The 19264-nt window shown below is 40.3% G+C and overlaps 1 protein-coding gene across 10 annotated transcripts in view; it reads left to right on the top strand.

Moving 5' to 3' along the window:
- Positions 1-9460: 9460 nt before the first annotated feature.
- The window catches only part of GTDC1 (glycosyltransferase like domain containing 1), a 311499-nt gene continuing 301695 nt past the window's right edge, over positions 9461-19264 (top strand). For 2 of the 10 annotated variants that reach the window (XM_057400253.1, XM_057400252.1), the window contains exon 1: positions 9472-9611. The gene's annotated coding sequence lies outside the window, so the exon portion shown is untranslated. Of the gene's footprint in view, positions 9612-19264 lie in introns of all 10 variants that reach the window. The other 8 variants (XR_008971079.1, XR_008971080.1, XM_057400259.1 and 5 more) reach the window with 7 other exon arrangements.

The raw sequence follows: 19264 nt of genomic DNA, 5'->3' as shown, positions 1-19264 counted from the left end.
ACTTCCAATCAGAGTCAAGCACAGAAACTAATGAAAAAATGTTGAGTTTTTTTGATGCTGCCTATTAGATTTGTAAGTATATGCACCCTTTCTGGAAATAAAAGTAAAAAAAAAAAAAAAAATTGACTCTGGATTTCACTAAATTTCAGCTTCTTGATGATATATGTTCAGACAACTAGGGAAAATAAGCAGTATTACCTAGGTTCCAGCACATTATGTGACCTATGTGAACAGTTAAGGCATGTCAGGCAGAAACTGAGACCTGATAACATTTTATAAACACCCAGATGGAGGAGGGGGAGGGCAGAAGTGGGGAAATCCTGTGAAATACTTTCACAGACAAATGGTAACTTCGAGCAAATTTTTTGCTGGTCAGTGGGCAATGCTGAAACTTGAACCCAGCACTGAATTCAAGAATTTTTGGACTTCTCAGCTCCGGTATTAATCTGCAGCAGAGGGTCAGCGAGCAGGTCCCTCTGTGCTGGAGTGATTCTCACTGAGCTGATGGATGTAACTGCAAATACTATGAAGAGTTTTTCCAGATCTGCACTTTGAAATGCAACTGTTAATATTCTTTTATTGCTTTGTTTTCTTGTCCAAATTTTAGTTGCCTGAATGACATATTAATTAACCAAATTCAGAATGGGTTAATTTAACAACTGGAAGGTTTATATTTAGCATTGCTCAGTAGTACTACCCAAATGTCAGCTCTTAGTATGAAAAATTCCTCTGAACTAGTAAACCAGAGAATAATAACGATACTATAATTTTCTTTCACTAAAATAAGCAATATTTTCTTAGTTAATTGTTTACACGTCTTACTCCTGTCACTTCTTTCCTTGCATTCTTATTTTTCTTGTTTTCCTTTATTCACATTTCATCTCTTGAACTCCTTATCTCTCTAATCCCTTATCCTTTATGTTCCTGTTTATCTCTCATTCCACCATTTTATTCCCTGTTTCCTAAGCCTATCTCTCTTCCCATGCTAGGCTCCCCAGGCTTTAAATACCCTCTCAACCCTTTTTCCCTTTCCCCCAGTTCTTTACCTTTCTCTTCTCTTTCATTTTTCCTTCCAGCAATCTCTGCAGAACAATACTGGAAGTAGAGCTGGCAAGCTGACAAAAAAGAACAGTTGGAAAGAAAAGTTTAGTCAAAGACAGGCACATTTCTTTTAAAAGAAAAAAAAAAAATCTATAGGAAGGTGTTGCCAAATCATCTGCTTTTTCAGATGTAAAACTTTTAGCAAGGCTCTCTGCAGTGCTGATGTGAGGGAAGCAGCAGGAAACACTATCAGGTTGCCAGATGACTTGAGGACGGTGAGGTGGGATTCTTGTGTGCACGTGATAGCAGTAATTCAGGATATTATTCCTCATGTAAAAATAGCTACGCAAAATTAACACAAAGGCTTTGGTATGAAAAGATAAAAGCCAGGAAACTCAGGGGCTGTGCAGCTCTTTTTATCTTGTTTCATTTTGGTTAGGGGATTGCGGGAAAACAGCAGAAAAGATAGAGTGTTTACATTAAGGCATCTGGGCCAAGGTATAGTCACAACAAAAAAATATTGTATTGCTGCTTGTCAAATGGTTGGGAAGAAGACTTGAGTGTAAAGGAGATGATTTTAGGCTGGGGATGCATGGACAGAAATGGGAAACATGAAAGATAAACCTGGAGCTTTTCACACAGCAGCAATCACCTACAAATGAGCAGGCTGGATGTTGGCTGGTGGGTCTATGAACAAGAGAAAATTTCAACTGCGATTTGCACAGGAGTATGTCTGTTACTGGGGGGTAGAGCAAACCACTGCAGGCTTTTAATTTTGTAGTGTCAGCTTTCTAAAAGCTTAAGGAAACATTCTTTCCATGTTCAACTGACTGAAGCTGGAGTGGCTTCAGTTGGCAAATATCTATTAGATTGCATTGATTTATTCTGGATTTTAATTTCGCTCCTGGAAGCAAAATGGTGATGTGAAGAGAGGTGTAATTAGGATTTTATTCCCATCCCCACTACCCGAGCCAATGACCCTAAGCCTTCACTTGCATTCCTAATAGGATAAACCTTCTTTTGTAAGAATTCTTTAGCACCTGTAGGTTATGTGTTCAATTAGCATCTATATCCTGAACCAAGCTTTGAGAAAAGTATCAACCAAATGGCTAATTAGGTCAAATTTGGGGTGTATCAAACCTGACAGTGTCTGCTTTACATCACTGTGGATTTACATAATGGAACTTAACGGCACTGAAGAGTCTGTTGTGTCAAGTCTGATGACTCTATGGAAGATTTTTTCCATAATTTTCTTTAAAACATAAAATATTCACTCAGATGAATATCTGCTCCATAACTTTTCCATCTGTTCTGAATAATGCAGGGCCTATCACCACTCATTACCTGGGCTACTAGCACAGTAGTATTTCAATCAGTTATCTTATTTTTCAGAACTCAGTAATCAACGTCAGCAACCAATTGTTAAACAAATTTCCTTTTGAAGACCAAAGCTATTTTTCAGCTAAACCAGAACTGTTTTTTCAACTACAAAAGCTTGGAGGAGATGACAAAATCTGTGAGGACTAAAGGTAAATGTCTCTGGTCATCTTTACCAGAGATACTACTTATCAGTGAGCAATAAAAACACCCCAAACAAACAAACCAACAAAATCTTAGAGTTAATAAAGTTTTATATTCTTACTGTGGCTTCCTCTGTCTTCTACCAGCCCATCCTGTACATCAAAGGTCACAAAGAACACAATGAGTCACTATCAAAACCCAAAGAATGCTTTGTGAACAATTACTATACATAAATTGCAGCCTGGTATTTCATTTCTGTGCCAACTCACAGTAATACAGCCCATTTCCTCTTAATTTTTTTCCCTGCAGCTTTTCTCCATAATAGCAAACAGCTTTGTTAATTTGCTCACAGAGGTTTTTTTTTTGTTTTTTGTTTTTTGTGTACTTATACCTTTGCGTTTTTGAGTAGAGGGTAGCAGTGGTATGAAGGCTTTTGCTACAGCTCTTTAGGCTACATTTCTTTGGTATCAGAGACCACAACAACTCTGTAATGCTGCCAGCCTTTGTAGCCAAAAATATCATTAGGAATACTGAAAGGGTCCTCTCTGAAACCCAGAATCAAAAAGTCCCCCAGGGAGGAATCAGCTGTACATTAGCTCACACCTAGCAGAGCGACTGAGTATCATGCAGCTGTGAAACCTCTACTGATCCACCAATACATGCCACTGCAGAGAGCACTGGCCTCAGGTTCTCTTCATCAGTTCAGAGGCAAGCATGGTACCTTATATGCTTTTAATACTATGCATGTGGGATGAAACAGGCCTTCTATTTGGAGTCCAAAGTATCTTAGTGATTGTCAGCCTTGGCACTTCATATTGCAATTTCCAGCTTTCCCACCTCTGGCAACACCTTGTGTCAACGACTCTTGCTGAGTCCTCTGACAGACAAGCAGAGATATTCATTTGTTTGTGTAGTTTAATACCTGAGAAATAAAAAATCTTTACAAATTTTGCTGAATAAATATCATGAAGACAAATAAAGAGTTGTTTTTCAGAAGGTATAATTTCTGTGTGCGCATGTGTTCATATGCAGTTAAGTAAAGAATGCAAACCTAGATTTATATTGTCATTGTGTTATTACCTACACACTCAAATTCCACATACTGGTCAGTTTTTAAGTAGTTTTCTGGTTAATATTGTTTTTAACAAGCAATATTATAGACTAGAAAATAGTGATGACAAGTAGCAACAACTGGCATTCTCTCAACAATTCCACAATAAGAAATGAGGGAAGTAAGATAATATCAGCCAACTTCCTTCTGAAGAGGTTTGGTTAAATCAGAATTTTTCATTTTAGAAAATTACAAAGCAAAAATACTTCATACTACTATTCTACCTAGCATGGGAGGAAGATAGTAGGTATTTTTAATGTTCCTAAAATAATCACATCCTATTGTACCCAGTTCTAGTAAAAGGTATATTGAAGTAAAACACTTCTTTTTTTTTCCTCCTGCATTATGAGAACTGTTTAAAGACCCTTTGCTTCAGTTTATGATAAAAGAAGTAATCAAACATGTTTAAGGGATGTATGCTATGCGCTATCTGTCTGTTCACTGAAACAAAGGACACACAATCAGGTCCAGGGCTTTGATTTGTCTTCAGTAGTACTCAGATTAACTACTGACGTGAAGAGGACTCCAAGAAGGGTCAGTGACTGTCCTTACGTACAACACACTTAACGAGTTTGGAGCCTAAAAAATTTATTACTCCATTATTATTATTGTCGTTATCATTGACATTTATTATCATCATCGTTATTATTATTACCATCATCATTATTATTACCTCATATCTGGAGCATTCAAGGACAGGTTGGATGGAGCTTTGAGCAACCTGGAAGTGGAAGGTGTCCCTGCCTATGGCAGGGGGATTGGAACTAGGTGATCTTTAAGGTCACTTCCAACCCAAACCATTCTATGGTTCTATGATTCTATGATTATTAACCCATGTGTAAACTTGCATGCATTTACCCATGCATTTTCCAGTTTTCAATTTGTAAAAAGGAGATGTTAGCACTTACATATCTTTGGGGACTAAGATCTAATCCTGGAGAGGCTCCAGGCTTGCAGTCTATACTCATAAAATGCACCACTACAGTAAATGTGAACAGGCATAAGTACCAATAGGCATAATGTCCTTGCAAGATTTGGATATACTTTTAAAATGCTATTCTGGGGGAACAATACTATCATGTAAATCTCAAACATTATTCATTATTAATAAAAATTAAGTGTATTCAGCATCCTTGAGTGAAAGCTGCTATACAAGGATAATTCATAAATCTTTTCAGAGCCAAGTTTCAACAAAGCATTTGTAGTTTTTGTACATTCTTGGTTGATTAATTCTGCAAACTTGCAGAATATGTATAAACATTTAATCTTAATTTTGCACATGCTTATACCTAGTTGCAAATTACAAATTGCATAAGCACTGTAGAATTTGCATATATCGAAACAGAAGAGTCACTTTTGCAGAAAGACTTTTAAAAATATGACCTCTTCTAAGTTTTACTAGTAAAATATAGAAAACTTGCTATTACTTATGATGTAGAGCAGAAACAGCAACAAAAGTGCTTGCTTGTGATTGAGAAAACAATACAATCTTTGGTCCTTCCATTCAAAGAAAATAATTCTGTCTTGTTTTTTGCTTTTGTTTTTTTCATATTCCTTCTTCTCTCACACTAACTGAATGTGGGTGGGAAACAGCAGAAAGCGAAAGGGTCATGTTTGCTCCTCAAAATTTGAAGATGGTGTGTTTTTTCCTTTGCCACAGATGCTCCGTGCTCATCAGTTGCCGTGTACTTCTGAGAGAGAAAAGAGACAGGGAAATTGCCAATAACATTGGTAACCTTAAGTGTAGGCATGCATAAAAATTTGCTGAAAATTGGGTTGTGGTACATGTTCTTATTTTAGATTTGCCCTTGTTAACGTCTTTTTAATAAACAGGTGCATACACTTCCCCAAGCTGTCACTGTTGTTTACCCAGTCTGCACTCTTTATAAATCTACTAATGAAATACACCCAATCATCTTAAGGATCTGTGCTTAATAAACTGGAGTCTTAAAGTTTTCAGGAAAATATTTTCCAGTAACGTAGCTCTGCTGGATACAAGCTTTATAAGGTTTGCTTTCAAAAATTAATAAAAATGTGACATGATTTCAATTCTAAGTTCAGCACAATGTAATAGAGCGTTTCGTATGTGCTTGACACTAAGATTAACAAGGAAGTGGGATGGAGAGAGGGAAAGTGAAATGAAAAGGTGCAAGAAACATTGAAAATGCATTTCTAGTGGAGATTGAACAAACAGGGTGCCTCCACTGAGTGCCCAGACCACTGTTGTGTAGACTCAGGCTTACTTTCACTAGCTCAGCATCAGCCACCCCCAAAGTTTCATTCCTTTCTCCACCTCTCAACCTGGAGCAGAAGAGCCCATCACAAGACAGGGGAGACACTATTTTTGATGCTTACCAAGTGGCAAAAGATTTTCAACAAAAATATCCCATTTCCTTGGCAAGTGCTTCACTTATTAGTCTGCCAAGCAACATATACCCTTGCTCACTCAGAGAAAGATATCCTTGGAAAAGGAATTTACAGGGTGAATGTCAAAGGCATAGAGAAGCTTCCTCTCGATGCTGTAGTCTTTCATCGCAACTGCAGCCTCACAGGTCAATTGAAGAGTCACCCCAACTGTTTGACTGTGCCACTCCCTCAAGATTGCACATATGGACACAGTTGTGTTGATGCAACGAGTATATAGACTTTATTTGGGAATTTCACATTTGCAAAGATCATAAACTCTCCTCAGGCATTCCCTAGCTCTAAATAAATATCTTACTTTCATTCATCCCAGCATAAGAAGGACGTTGACCTTTTGGAGTAAGTCCAGAGAAAGCCACGAAGATGCTCCAAGGGCTGGAGCACCTGTCCTATGGAAACAGGATGAGAGAGCTGGGCTTTGTCCAGCCTGGGGAAGAGAAGGCTATAGGGAGACCTTAAAGCAGCTTCCAGTGCCTAAATGGACCCACATTAATGCTAGAGAGAGGCTTTATACAAGGGCATACAGGGATAGGACAGGGGATAGGGAATGGTTTTCAACTGAAAGAGGGAAGATTTTGATTAGATAATTAGGAAGAAGTTGTGTGAGGGTGGTGAGGCTCTGGCACATGTTGTCCAGAGAAGTTGTGGCTGCCCCACTCCTGGAAGTGCTCAAAGTCAGGCTTTGAGCAACCTGGTCTAGTGGAAGGTGTCCAACTCAAACTATTCTATGATTGTATCATTCTGGATCCCATTAAGGAGACCAAACACTTACTGCTTCAGTGTAAGTCTCAACTTTTAAAGAGACCGAATTTACTGGGTCCCTCCCATGGTTCTTTGAGAGCAGTAGCTCTAAAGAAACTAACAGTTACAGTCAATGTATCAGAGAAAGTAATTACTTTGCTATTGAAATATGTAAATAGGTTGAAAGTATATTATTAACTGTAGTTTCATCTCATGAGCTTTTAAACTGCATCGCTGGAGTTCAATATTGTTTGATTGTATATGGCAAACAGCAATTGCTGAAATTTCTTGTAAGTAACACCACAGGAGGAGTTTCTGCATTTAATTCTGCACCGAAGGTATCAGTTCAATACCCCTGGAGAACGTGATCTGTAATATCTCCAAAGAAGTTAGGAGAATGAAAGTATCAAAATACTCTTTCCCTGCCTCATTGAAGTTACTGCTGTACTTCAGGGTTGGATGGGTAATTCCAAACTTCTGTTTTTCACCTTTCCATAGATATCACCGGTAGGGTAACCATGGAGAAATGTTTTCAATGCAGAAAACTCTTATGTATTTGACTGAAAAACCTGATATGTTAAACAAAAGCTACCTATGTTGCCATCAGAAAAGGTAAAATTAAGAGCTATACCAACTTGGTTTTCACTCAAATCTATGACCTACACAGAGAAATCAAATAACCACATACACACACCAAAGACTCTCCAGCTCTTCGCATGACTAGTCTGGATGTGGTTAAGAGCTCCACAGTGACACATTAGGTGAAGCACCTTTGAGCAGACTGTGCTGGTCTGAGTCATGGTGTTCCACAAGAAACTACAGTCATGGTGCAGACTTCACCACTAGCATTATTCTTTCTGGGAAAAAAGGCAAAATAAGAAAAACCTTTACAGCAGCATGATGGCATGCAGTACAGATAGACTGATTTGCCATGAAAAAAGTTAGAGGGTCTCATTAGGGGCAAAGTTATTAGGCCAAGCAAACAGTTAAACCCTGTCACACAGAGGTAACAGAGTTGCCAGCCTTGAACTTTAAAGGCACTCTCTGAGCTCCAGAGAAGTGACTCTTTCTTGCAGCTTCCTCAGTACCATCCGTCTGCCATAATGCTGTGGTCTTTTTCTTTCTTTAAATTCTGGGCTCCAACTAATTACTGGCAGGAAGTGCCTATTTTTATGCCATTAGTATGCAAATGAGTAAGAAGTAGAAAAATATTCTAAAGGAACTGTTACAATATCTGTCCACAGATTACTGGCCAATTAGAACATGGGATTAGGGCTGCGGGACCCCAGAAGAGTATGGCCAAAGTCTTTCTGCTTGGGTGCCTCAAGTGTAATTTCAATGGGAACTGTATATACATGGTCCTTTTCCTCAAAAAAAGGGAATAAAAAGTTCAAGACTAAACTGCCTGCTTACAAATGAGCACTTCTGCACTTGAAAAATGAATGCCTTCACTTCCTCCCCTCAATTTTTCTATCCATAAATTGGGGATAAAACATCCTGTTTTGTCTACGTCCCAGCACATGCCGGGGGCAAATTATTCAGCTGGACTGAAGGTCTCCTCATCTCTCACCCTGCCTGATGATGTCTGGAAGACAAACACTTAGATTTATACAATTTTTTATAATGTGAGTGATAAATATTTAAAGATTTTCAAGTCTTACCACTTCCACCTAGGTAAAAACCAGGAAGAACTGCCTGCCTTGTGACATTTGGGCATTTCCATAGCTTGATAGTGTCTGGAATTTAGAAGTCCAGGAGAGTGGAAAGCTTTTGGAAAACAACTTTACTGGGCATTTTGAACATAGAAAATTGTGAAACAAACTGCTGCATTATCCTAAGGGTATTTCTCATGCAAATCAACCTTCTCGTCACTCTTTCATAATCACTGAATAGCCAGAGTAGGAAAAAACACATAATTCCTCAAGTTACTGGTCTTGATGCTTCTAACAGCTGTACTCTTCGGAAATTTTGCTTCATCACTCCATTAGAAATTACTCATTATGACTTCCTATGAAAAACAGAACAGTTTACATCTACATACCAAAGATAACACCATGCTAAATTGAGTCACCTTAACAAACATTGCTCCTCTAAAAAGTTTCGCTAGAGAGGTTCTTTATTCACTGAGGCAGCAGAGGGTTCACAAACCAGGCTGTAATAGTCACACCTGTTTGGCCTTTCCCTGGAGTTCCACCACCTGAAAAGGCTTGATTTATCAGGGGAAAAAAAGCTCACACACCTCCTACTCATATAGAACTGATAACAGCCTTGATTTTCCCCTCCTTTCACCTGCCTTTTTCAGAAGAGCATCTTTTCTTTTTCCTTAGTCCACCTGGTGCATAGAATTATTCCTCCTACCCATTCCTTCTCCCAACACTCCTTTGAACGGCCTCAATGCTTGTCATGCAGGTGTCACAGCATCACTACAAATGGTTTGTTTTCCTTTCCACCGCTCTGCTCCACTTAGTTTTCCTTTTCATTCCCCAGCCCAGCAGCTGAGCTCCGGCCGGCGGGGAGGTCCATCCGTGCTCGGCCACTGCCGAGGAGCTGCCGCCACGGACCAAGGTCGCCGGGCGGGCCCGAGCACCTCTCCCTGCGGGCGGCACCCGGCTCGGGGGTGAGCGGCACGCAGCGGGGCCCGGCCCGGGGCGGCGGAAGGAGGGGGCCCGGCTGGCGGCGGGGGGAGGCTGGCTCTGCGGCGCGCCGAGGAGAGGGAGGGGCCGGGACGCCGGCGCGTCGGTGCCGACGGTCTCCAGGCGGGAGCGAGGAGGAGGTGAGCTCCCTCTGGGTGGGGTAAGGAGCAGGGCCGCCCGCGCCAGGCAAGAGGGAGGGAAGGGGTCAGCGCGGAGCGGCGGGGCGGGCGTTCGGCCCGGGGCTGGGCGAGGAGGAAGGGGAGAGGGCCAGAGGCGGCCGGCGGTCCGCGGGAGGAGCGGAGGGGGGGCTCAGCCCTCCGGGCCCCGCTCCGCTCGGCGCGGGGGGGAAGGCGAGGGGAGTAGACTCGCCGCCGCCGGACGCGGCGATGGGCGCTCTGCCTGACGTGGCTCCCCGGCACCTGCGGCGCGGGAGGCGCTGTCGGGGACAGCCGTCACCCCAGCCTTCCCTAAAATGGCCCCGCGGCCCCGCGGCCTTGGCGGTGGCCTCCGAAGGCGGGGAGCCGCGCGGGCCTGCGAGGCGCCCCGCGGAAGGGGGTCATTCCTTGGGGAGTAACCGCGGTGGGGAGCGGCAGCTGCCGGCATTGGTGCCGCCTCCCCGGCGGTCCAAACACGGCAACCGCGCTTCGGCCCCTCGGGGCCACTGCCGGGGCCGGGAGGGCCGGGCAAGGCCTGTCAGCACCCTCCGGCCTCTTCCCCTAGCGTCTTCCCGGGTAGCCTCTAGAAAGACGCGGGGCAGCAGCGCTAGGCGCAGCCGGGGAACGGAGTGTGGCCTGGCGGGGCCCGTCTCCCCTGGGATCGGCGCCTGCCAGGTGGCTACGGAGGAGTCGCCGTTGGGACGTGCCATGCCGGCCAGGCTTCAGTCGGGCATGGCCCTGCCGCAGCCTCCCGAGTACCTGAGTGTTTAAAATGAGTGTGTGTGATTCTCTAAATACGCTCTTGCTGTTTTTAAATGCAAACTGTGCGAGGCAGGGACTGCTTTTCCGAAGCAGTTACGAAGTGAATTGCAAAATCTGAATCCAGTCGCATTCGAAGTGCCACTGTGGCACAATTGAAACGGTAATATGTATAAATAGTTATGCTGATAGAACTGTCAAGAAAATTGTGACCTTTGTGGTGGCATAGTGCCATGCTTTACAGAACACGGAAAACAAAAACATAAGACCCCCTCATTTTTGCAAAATACATAGATTAGGGGATTTTGTTATTATTTTAACCTAAAAATATCCTGTGACATAACACTTCATAACAGAGGAGCTGCTTAAATATACTTTGCAAAAGAATCCTAACTTTAGGAAAGTGTGTCTCGGGTGAATGACACTTGGCATGTCTGCACAAATCTTTTAACACATGGCTGTGATGACTGGAGTAGCAGACTGGAGGAAAGAAACCATTGGAGGTGCAAATGCATGCATTTTTTTTAAGAAGCGGGGGAAAGAGTCTGACGCTTACTTTATGGTAGGATTTTCTGGTTGACAAGTGGGTGTGCATTACCATGGATCAGAGTTTAGACCAATAGTCAGGTAAAGATGAGTAGTGATTTCAGTGTGGCTTATAACAATGGTTTGGTGTAACTAAATAATTATTATATTGGACTCTGTTAACCTGGGTAACCTAAATCTTAACCATGACAGAGTTTTAATATAAAGAGCCTCTGTACAAAGTACAATATTGAATTTTAATTGGAGTTTTCAAGACGTAATGTAGAGTGTATTGTTTATTTTTTTTTTCCTTATTAGAAGTCCAGTCATAGTAGAATTCATTGGAAGAATACTTTCTGACATAAATTTAAATGCTCTGAATCCAAATTTCATAAATCCATTAAGGGAAGAATTTTTTAAAATAGTGTGTTTTTTTTTGTTGTTGTTTTTTGCTGTTTTTTTTTTTTTTAATCTATATGCCCACCGCATATAAAGAGGTAAGCATTATTCTCAATATTGCAGTATCTTGGTATTTACAAACTTTGTGAGCAATTTCCCAATATTGTAACTGGCTGGCCATTCAACAGTGATGGCAGAACCTGAGAAACAAACCCACTGTCCAGCTTAAGGCATTGATACTTTACAAATACAGCACAAAGTTCCTCTGTCCACTGATAAAACACAGTTTGAATTCTCATGCAGTAGTATCGTTACAACTACTGTCAGTTACTGTGCTGGGAGTAGTTCAGTAAAACTGTGAAGCCAAGAACAGCACATAGCGGACTGGTCTTTTTTAGCCTGAATGAGGAAGGGTGTTTGGCATGAGGCACTGATATGATACCAGCAAACATGTCCTGAATTTCAGTCTTTCGGGATTTGCCATGAGTTAACGCACCTCTTAGTCCTTGTTGATCTCCCTCCTGTGTAAGGTTCGGTGCCATACGCGACTAGTATTGTTGCAAAAGTCATGCTCATAGCCTGTGTTACAGCTGAAACGTGTCACTTTTGCTGCTAAGTCACTTAGGCCCTAATGTAAAAGTTATACAACTTCCTTAATGTTGTTTTAAAACTAAAATATAGACATATTTTAAAGACCTGTTTGGCTGGGGGCCTGTTTTAGAGTGGCCAGTAAAAGTAATAAACTATCCTCAAAGATTTCTGCTCAATAAAATTTGAGAATATGAAAACAAAAGGTTCCTGCTTTAGCTTTTTAAGTAGTGTTTTCTAGGTCCTATGGTTGCGGCATTTGACACTGCATGTAGCTCAAAAAAGAGCTACATGCTTTGGGCATTTTAGGCCTCTGACCAAGTCCACGGCATTGACTTGTGTTATTTTCTGTTTTGATTAGAGCAGGGGAAGTTTACAGTCTCTGACCAGTATCCTGCGCTGGTGAAAATTTCTGGAGAGATGCTTTTATCGGCAAAACAGCACTTTACTGGTGTGCTTTATTTTGCTTGGAGTTCTTGGAGTAAACTTCTTGGACAAAACCTGAATGGCAGCTGTAAGATGTGATCACCATATCCTGACGTGGAGAAGGCCAGTAGTTTTAGAAGCATTTGCTGTAATTAAATTCCGTACTGTTTGTGTGACCGGCTGGAATCCAACTTAAAGAAATACTATATATATATAAATATACATACACTTACATATTTATACTGCATTTATGACTTCACAAAAATATGTTTACACAGTACAGTCCTATATTGTTCAGACTGGGAGAGCCATTGAGGGAAGGCGTTTCTCCTGCAGCAGTTGATGAGTAAATCCTTCATGTGAAATGTTCTCTTGTATTATCTGTTTTGGTTGCGAAAGGGGAAGTCTTGGCCAAAGACTTAAGATCTTACCTGGTTAAATAATTTGAATTAAAGAGCTGCTGTTTGTGTGTAAACTGGGTCCTAAAATACAGGTTCAGAGGAAACATATATAGCATATATTTTCCCGTGTAAACAGAATTGTATTCTGTTGTAAGGAAATACACTAAGAATCTATTTTAAGTTTCAAGTTTTAATTATGATCATATAAATAATGGGACTGCTCTATTTGAGGGCTTCTGTGTACTGCTGCTTGAGACATAAGCTGTTGTGTTGTGGGAGTAGTAACAAAACCAAAGCAAATTATTTGTTGAGCAGCTGAATGGGGTGAGTATCTCATTGTCTGGGACTAGCTGTATGAGAACATACTGAAATATACACACAAGGCTATTAGGAACCCATGTAGCAGCCATTTTGGAAATACCTTGGCTACCATGTTGTTTGTTGGTTTTGTTTTTTTTTCTTTCCATTTTTATGTGAGAAGCGATCTCCACCAAGTTTGTAAAGCAAGAAAATCATCTTGATCTTTGTTGGCAGAATTATTAACAAGGAGCTCCAGTGAGGCTGCTTTCCTCTGCCCGCAGCCATCAGTAAGTGGTGCAGTTAGCAGTGGTGAAGCGGTGCCTTAGTGCTGTAAGGACAAACATCCCAGTGTGAATTTCACTTCTGAATAGATACATATCAAAGTATGTCTTAAGCATACACCTTAGCTAGCCATATTGCTGCACATCAGATGTGAAAGAAAAAATAAATGTGTGAAGCACCAGGCAGAGTATGAAATCTAAATCTGAAAACCATGTCTCCAAACAGTCTGTTATCCTAAATTCTGGACCCCATGTATATATGGGAGCATACATATATGTTTTATTTTTGATCCACAGTATTTCCTGTAGGCAAGAAATCAAAGATCTTTTCAAGTTATAAATGACAGTAAGTAGGGAAGCCAGTACTTCAGATTGCTGGTATTTTGGGTATGAGTAGCTCTTTGATGTCCAAATGAGAGTGGGAGGAATGTCTAAAATGAACAATGAATTATGTAAAATTATTGATGAAATGCAGAACTTGGAGGAGAACAGGCAAGGCCAGGCACTAAGTCTGTTTGGTTTTTTTTTTCCCTGAATAATTACTTGTTAGGGTTAAGAAAAGAAAGAACACAAACAGTTGAGACAGATAAATCCTGAAGCAAGTTAGTGCTTATAAGCAACTTTGATTTAGATATTTGTGTGTGTATAGGTTTACATATAGTCAAACGTGCAAAATTTAATAAATGTGATTAGCAGGAGTTTTCTCATTGTCAGTTAATACGGAACTGGATTTAATATCTTCATACCTTAATTTTGCTGAATTGTAATTTTGCTGAATAGTTACTAAAAATTGTTGGAAGTAAAAAGTTAAATTGACAAAACCGAAAGAGATATTTAATCAGTTTTGCATCTGGAAACATCTTTCTTTATTTTGTCTGTCCAACAGTGCAACCAGTGTACCTTCACATGCTGTTTTTGAGTTTTGTTCCAAGTTTTTTTTTTTTTTTTTGTGCATTTCAGTGGCATGTTTGTGCAACAGGTTGTCTGTGTTTATGAACTCAATGTGCAGGTTTGATATTGCTATAGATACTGTGGGAATGTTTTCTTCTTAGAGGTACAACAGTGGTCCTTAAAAATGTTACTTTGGCCATGCCTCTGGCAACAGAAAATTTGTGATGGTTGTGCCCTTCATGAATAAAATACTCTCCAGAGTGTAAGATTTCTTTCATAGGCTTTATTAGAAGCTGTGGTTGAGGGGGGGGGGGAATGCATGCCACTTAACTTCATGCCCGAGTAGTTGGATTCAGATTTAATATGGTGCAGTCTTTTATTCCTTCAATGGGATGGAAGATTTACTGAATTGATGTTCCATGATGGGCATTACTCACTGTAGCAGAATTTAGTGACCAGCTGCGTTGGAATGGAGGATGAAGACCTCACTGTTGGCATTTGGTATTTTTTCTCAACCTGAAAAGGCAAAGAAAAGCTTCTCCTTTGGAGAACTGAGTTGTTTTTGTTTTTTTTTTTTTTGTTCATCCTCCTAGAGACTAATAAAATGTATGTAATAGAAGCAGAGCTGCGGTAAAGCCATTGTGTAGAAGAACTTCCTGAATGTCACAAAGCATTGTGTGTACATGCAAGAGTACATGTTTGGGAATGCTGAAAACTCAGAATGTGAGTGATTAGATAAAGCAGCGATGGTATGGGACTGTAGTGGCAGAACATTTGGAAATAAAAACAGTGGAGTAGCTCTGTTTCTGGGACCAGCTCTTGGAAAAATATCACCTTTTTCGTGTTCTTTTCCAATCACGTTGGTTTGAAGGAGGTGGGAAAGCCTCAAGAGTTAAGCGTTATAATGGAGCACTTGACAATGGAGATCTTGATTCTGTTTTCATAGTGGTTTATTTACCAGATGACACCTTTGTAAATAAAACAGGAATAAAGTCCATCTTGCATTGTGAAAATAAGGTGCTTTTTTAAGTATCTTGCCTGGTGCATGTAATTAAGCAAAGGCTTTCTCAGAAGCACCATCATTTCATAATTTAAATCTTGATTGAACTACAGATCCTCATTTCATCTGATCCTCAGTGTCATATTTCCTATATATCTGCTTTGATACTTATTTTACATACAAATTTTCCAGAAAACAGAAATTCAACAAGTAGTTGAACATATTGCATCTTAGGTATTCTGTTTCTTTTCAAGGTTTACGCAACGAATATGTTGTAAGATGACTTTGCAGAATAAGTAATCCAGTAGTTTTCAGTGGAATTCTGTGGTTTGTGATTTCCCAGGTGAAAATTTTGCCACTTACCTTGTCTGTCTGCTGGATTGCAGTTTAATGCAGTAAATTTCTGAGTATAACTTTGTGTGTGGTTTGAGATAAACTGAAGTTCTCCAGGTAAACAGTAACATCTTCTTGTTGGCTTCACAGAATAATTTCTTGTCCCAATCTTGCTTTAAGAAAACTTTAACAGAAAATATGCTTTTGTTATCATTAAGTCAGTTTTCTTTTTTCTTTTGATTTAAATGTAAAGACAGATTTATGAAAGTGACTGTAGAGATGGTGCTGGCCTATATATTATTTCCGGCAAGGCATAAAAAGTTGGTCGTTCTTGGGCCTAAAATCAGCAAGGCATGTGACACGAATGCTCCTCCATACCTGTCAGACCAGGGTCCTTAAGGACCACAGGACATTGCTAAAGCAGAAAACTACTTTGCGTGCTCCTCTTTATGAATGTTCCGTGATTAAGCTTTTAAAAGTCACAACCCCCAACATGCAACTGCAGTTTCATGGTAGCTGTGACATTATTTTACTATCCGTGCTGTGCATTTCATTCTGTAGTAAAATTGATATTATATAGGCCTTTTAAGTTGGTTGTCAGTGGAGAATAGGGAAGCTACACTTACAGCATCTGTATGCAATCTTAGCGACAAGTAGGACCCTCTGGAAAGCTGTTACTGTTGGGGCAGAACTAATCATTCCATGTGAAATTATGTAAGGAGAATTAGCTCTGACTCTACCTCATTTCCTTTCATACTGCTGTGAAAATAAGCTCAGAAACGTCAAACCTTCCCTCCTCATCTCTCTAAATACTTTATTAAACACTTCTTTTTATTAAGGCTTATTTATTGCAGGTGCTAGAAATGAAAATAACTAACTGTATTTCTAGGTACTAACAGGATGTGCATCCTTGCCCAATTTGGCAGTTTTGATTTCCTTCTCAGGACTGGATTCTTAGGATTGGTTGCTGTGCCTTCTCTGTACTTTTGACTTTATTTCCCCGGTGGATCATTCAGAGTACTTCATTTTTAAGGTAGCATGCTTGATGTGATAGAAGATTGTCAATCACAGACTGCCTTGGCTATTTAGAAAAAAGAGATATCAAAAGCCTGTGTGGAGCTCTAAGGAGCAGTCAGGTCACCTGCTGATTTGCCTGGCAGGAGTCTAAACTCGTACAGCCTTTAGATTTAGGAAAGAAAAGGCAGATCTCTGGAGGTCATTTGCTCTACAATAAGACCCTGTTATGTGCGCGGGCATACAGTGTTCATTGTAAAGCCAGATAGATGTGTACAGATGGTTTCTCACGTGTTCATCTTCTAGGTCTTAAAAACAATCAGTGATAATTTCTGTAACCCCTCCATAACCTAACTTATTTAAGTATCCCAAGAGGTAGCATGTTTCCTTAAATACTGTTTTATTATTTTCCTAACCCTTTGCAGTAGTGGGACATGATAGTCATTTTTGTAACTGCTGTTAACCTGTTTTGAAGCCTTAAAGCCTGTGCTCTCTTTTTTCACTATTTTTTTTGTTTGGTTGTTTTTTTTCGCTACTTAGCAAGGACATTTTCCTTTAACTTTCCCTGATTGCTTAGGTTTTCTTCTGAGCTTTTCTCTGTTTCCTACATCTGTGTATCGAGGCCTGAACATAATACACATTCTTAGTCAGTCAGTATCAGTGATGAATAGAGTATATATAACCATTTTTTGTGTATGATGCTTCTGTTAATAAATCTTTCACTTTTTGCAGTCAATTCAGTATTAATAGCCCAATTTCAGTTTTGCTGTTAATCCCTTCATCCTACTTTTTTAAATTCTGCTTCCCAGAATGCTTGCAGCCCTTCCCAGGTAACTACAAAATTTTGCAATTACATTGTTCATCATCCAAGTAATAAATGAAAACATTAATCCTACACTGAAAATGCTGTCTGCATTATTATCTGTGGGCCAAGAGGAAGAGGCTTATTATAGTTGGAGTCCTGCAACAGTACTTTGCTGCAGACCTGACCTTTGGAGATGAAGTCACAGAATGGCATGGTTGTGCTTTGACCCCTTCGTTACCTTTTGGGCTGTTTTCTCATTTTGGTTCCTTATGTTCATATCCGTCCTGTACTGGGGAGCCTGGAACTGGACAAATGAAGTCAGAGATCTTGTAACTACAGATGTTTAGAGAGCAAATCTTCAGTGAGATAAAACAAATTTGGAGAACTTTTGCATGGATCTGCACACCCAGGTTGATGTTGGTTTGGTTCCTGGGAGCGGTGTGTAAAAATCACCTGTAATTAATTGGATAAAGATATATGTTCACGCTTCCATTTCTGACTAAATTGAGGTGCATCCATGTACAAATGGTCATTTTTCATGGCTGCTAGATAACGCTTTAAGAAAAAAAAAATCTTTGATCAAACAGATACCAGTATTTGAAGTGTTATTTTGTGAACTGTGTAGACAATAGGAGAAAGGGAAGAAAGAGGGTATCTCTACTTCAAACCTTTTTCTTTCATGCTATTTGCTTGGAATGTAGTCTGAATTGTTTTTCTTTTATGTTAGTGTTTTAGTATACCTGGCATAATCAGAAACACTTTGTTTTATCTCCTGCACTGGCATTTCCAAAAATGAAGTGACCAAGAGAAGATGCTGGAGAGTCGGAAAGTTGCAAGGACTGTAGCTTACAGTTAAGGAAGATGTGATTGCAACATCTGTGCCTAGGAAAGCTTCAGTCTGATCCGCCTTCTGTCTTCAGGATTTCTGGGATTCCAGAAGCACAAGTGGTGCAGATAAGACATGTCCTTTGAGGTTTTAAAATGCTTCTGCTTGGATTGTAAGGCTCTTCCTTATTAGGCCTACAGGAAGCACATCTCCTGTAGTGCAGCCAAATTGGTATTATTAAATACTTCTCAAACTCTCCCGTGGTAACTCCGTGGTAACGTTATTTGGGTGGTTCCCTCTGTGTATTGACTAGCTGAGTATGCAGCCTCAAGGTGTAACTGTGCATGATAATTTCTGACTTGCAAGCTGTGATAAAATCCAAAGAAGAGTTCATAGAGGACTTTACACTTTTTTCCTTAAATTGGGCTCTTCAGTGCTAAAACTTGGAACGTCTAAGTTGGAATCTTCGTTAGAACACAATGAGGAATAATAGGAAGAAAACCCCCAAAGCCTGCATCAGAAAAAAATTGTTTTCTTTATTGATTCTCCCCCTTGCTAAGTATGTTATTGCAAAATGGATCTTTGCCTGTTCTCAGTGCAGCAGGTACGTTGGTTTCTGGGTAGGATAAAATTCTGCATATTCATTCCGGGGTTATTAAGAAAACCCTGCCCTTTTTCATCATCTTTGAGCAGCAGTTGTGTGTACTTTCTGATCTTGAGACTCTTCTGCATATGTTTGGGTTCCCTGCTTGCTGTGCTTTGCTTCTGCTGTTGTATCCTGCTCTTGGAAGCTGTGCCTGGTGAGATGTGCTTGCTTTTCTCTTACCTTTCAGGTAAACTCTGGTCTGCTGTGAAGCCTGTGGGAAGATGCAAGTCGATGGCCTTCCTTTGCTCCAGCTATAACCTTTTTGAAAGGACTTCACTTAATACAGTGCCCAGCGGACAAAGCAGGTATGCTCTGTGGGAGTGCAACACAAAATAGAAATTGAAAGATTTATTGCTGTAAGTTCAGGAATATGTTCTGCAAAAGAAAAAGTCTGTAAGTAATATATTAAAAGAGGAACTGGCTGAAACATGAAGACAACCTCTA

This window comes from Pezoporus wallicus, unplaced genomic scaffold (genome assembly GCF_028554395.1).
Source record: "Pezoporus wallicus isolate ANWC-B61680 ecotype Strahan unplaced genomic scaffold, APGP_CSIRO_Pwel_v1 contig_6807, whole genome shotgun sequence".
NCBI classification, from domain to species: Eukaryota; Metazoa; Chordata; class Aves; order Psittaciformes; family Psittacidae; genus Pezoporus; species Pezoporus wallicus.
The sequence above is the reverse complement of the archived record's forward strand: the minus strand, read 5'-3'. Positions and strand labels throughout refer to the sequence as shown.